Source organism: Pistacia vera, unplaced genomic scaffold (genome assembly GCF_008641045.1).
Source record: "Pistacia vera cultivar Batoury unplaced genomic scaffold, PisVer_v2 Contig1006, whole genome shotgun sequence".
In the NCBI taxonomy this organism is placed as follows: domain Eukaryota; kingdom Viridiplantae; phylum Streptophyta; class Magnoliopsida; order Sapindales; family Anacardiaceae; genus Pistacia; species Pistacia vera.
Genome location: NW_022195035.1, coordinates 326,749 through 330,139, shown reverse-complemented (window position 1 = coordinate 330,139; position 3,391 = coordinate 326,749).

The window sequence follows — 3,391 nt, the reverse complement described above, 5'->3', positions numbered from 1 at the left end:
AAGAAAAGAGAAACTAACAATAAAGTAACAAACACGAAGCAGCAAGCTAGGTTTCTACATAGAGAAGATGAACTGCTTCAAGCAAGAGCAAGATTGATAAGGATAATAGAAATAAAGTTAAATGCAGGGTTTGAGCAGTATTAATTAGTATCTTTGTGGATCGATAAATAAATGCAGGGTCAATTTTTAATGATCTTCCCTCGACTTTATAGCTAACTTACCGCCATTATATATATGTGTATGTTTTTGTGTCACTGGAGACTAACTCCGAATAGCAAACACATATTTAAAGCATTTAAAAAGAATAACAGAAATTAAAATAATAGAAATAAAGCTACTTTCTTAGTCCCTTTTCTACATTCATAATACCAGTTACTATTTTGTATATGAAGAAAAAATATATAATTGAATAAAAGAAAAAGAAAAAAGTTTTAATTATATTTTATATTGGTTTCAGGTTTATATATATGTACTATGTTTGTGGTGGCAACTTTCTTCTGGAAATACATATTTCCAACAGTATTTGTCAATTTCTTTTTATTGTATTGCATAATAATATTAATGCTAAAAAAATCTTCAAATTTCACTTTTGTAATAACCTAAAATATCTTTTTCAGCCCAAGCTAGCCCTTCAAGAGCTACGCCCTTGTTTGATCTAGGTTTAAGGCTGGCCCCATAACCCACAAGTCCTAAGATTGAAACCTGATTCTGATACCATGATAGAATTTGAGGTGAACTTGACTCTTCACTCGATAAAATCTTATTGAATGAGAGGATTATCCCCTCTTCATAAACTAGTACGTTTGAGCGTGCCTAGTCAGTGTAAGACTTCAACACTTCTCTTTACGGTCAAGCTCACATGTTGGGTTATATCTGTTGATAAAGATAGTTGTTGGCTCTAACTCTTCATACGCTAGTCAAATACTCAACTCAACTGAACCCAAGCTCTGATACTCTAAAAACAATTCAATAGTCTTTGGAAATCTCTAATTCAAGATGAGATTAGACAGAGCTATAATTCAGTATAAATAGAAGAATACAAATATGGAGAGATTTACATAATTGAGACAATTAAGAATAATTGAATCAATTTACAGGTCAACAGATTGATATCTTAAAGATCTTGTAGCTGTAGTGTCTTGATTTAAGGAGCCTTTGTCATCATTCACATCACGTTGGTCAACCGGTATACCCTTAGCATCTTCTGAATATGGTAGGCAAGAAGTCATTTCCTTAACAATGATCATCGGGGCGGAGCAAGGGTTTAAAAGTTTAAATTGTTGTTATGCAAGTGTTTAATTATGACTGACACCAGGTGTGTGACCTGGTGCTGTATGTCAAAAATCATTTTTGTATACTGCAGCCAAATCACCAAAATTGATAGGCTCTGATCACCGAATTTAACATTTTCTCCCTCCTTTGCATGTTTATGACCAACTCCATGTCTGTTGCCTGGTGTTGTTGGTCGAAAATCATCTTTGTATCTTGCTTTTGATCGGATCACCAAAGCTGATGATAGAATTATAAAATCATCTTTGTATACTGCAGCCGAATAATCAACATTGATATGCTCTGATAATCTAATTCAACATCTTCTCTCTGGTTTGCATGTTTATGACCAACTCCAGGTCTGTTACTTGGTGTTGTTGATCGAAAATCATCTTAGTATTCTGCAGTTGATCAAACCATCCAAACTGATGATAGAATTATATTGCCACACTCACTCACTCACTAGGGATATTATCAACTGTAGAATAAAGCAAGAAGAATAGCACATTTGTTCATGGATGCAATTCTTTTCGCTCATCGCAACCTAAAGTTGATGGTGGAAATTTCTCCATCTTTTGAGAAGGCCACGAATAGCTTGAATCATAGAATTAAAAGAGCTCGCTCAAGAAATTAATTATGGTTTCATTGGAATTTCCTAAAAATATGTTAGAGATAAAATTGAATAATATCAATGAGCTGAAATGGTACATATTTTGAAACAACTGAGTTAGTTTTATTATTATTATTCTTACCATTTGAACTTTCTTTTTTTTTAGATAATATTATTTACTATTGAGGGTGCGTTTGGATCGAGGGCATATAAGATAATAGGGGTAATCTTCGTTTATTTTGTTAGATTCTAGTGTTTAGTTTGCAAATAATAAAATATTATGAGAATCTTTTATTGTAAATAGTATTTACTGTTGGTAATGTGGGGGGTAATTTGATACGCTCTCCCACCCTTGGGATTAAAATATTACTGGGGTAATATGATTTTTATACCTATTTTGCCCTTAATTAAATACCATTTCAAAGACAATTGCCCTCAAATGTCTACCAAATAACAATTATTCAGCCCCACTACATTTGAGAAACTAGCTAAAACACCATAGCCAAAAAAAAGTTTAAAAGTTAACAAAATACATCCAGTCACCCAAGACCACCGCGACTGTTACTCAACACAGTTGGCCGCCAGTGTTAGTCACCGTAATGGTGCATGACTGACGGGATCTGGCTGGTCGTGCGCCAGAAACGATCAAATCTGTCCGTTTTTATGGCATTTCATGGCCATGGATTTGCCAGTGCACGGCCGGCCATATATAGCCAGTCGTGCACCATCCATTGACTACCGGCAGTGGTGGTTGGCTACCGGTAGTGACTTGGGGTGAGTGAGAGTGATTTTGCTATAAATTAAAGTTATATATGACTGGAGTATTTTAACAAAATTTTAAATGTAGGGAGTTAAAAACAAATGATTAAAAATAATAATAAAAAATAATATTATATTAATATTTAAAAAGGAGGGCAATTTAGTAATCTATATAATATACCCACCCATTTATCATCTCAATCAAACATATTATTTATCAATTTATTCAAACCAGCTAAACGTATTTTTTAAACATTCACAATAATCTTCAAGGTGATCTATCTTTCCGTTAATATAACATCTCTTATAATAAAACTTTATATGATCCAAACGCCCCCTGAGATATAAAAGATATATCCATATGTTGATAGCTTCAAATCTTTTATATCAATGAGTAAAAAAAAGTTACAAATTTTATGTTTTATTACTTTGTTTGGATTGAACAATTCAAGCCGATGATGAGCTCCAAATTTATGTAAAATTCGTTATATTTTGTCAAGGAACAATAATATACTATATTTTGAATTCAAAGGTTTAAAATAAAATTAAACAGAAAATTTAGGGTAGGTGATTATGACCATATAACTAATTAACAGATTAACAAACTTGTATTTTCCGAATAATTTTTTGTTATAAATTAAGCCCTAGAAACTTTATTTTCTTCACATTAATTGTCAATTATTAATCCCCTCTTTTAGATTAGATATCCCCATGGCAAAGTCTAACATGAAGAGCTTGAAGGCAGCTCATTTT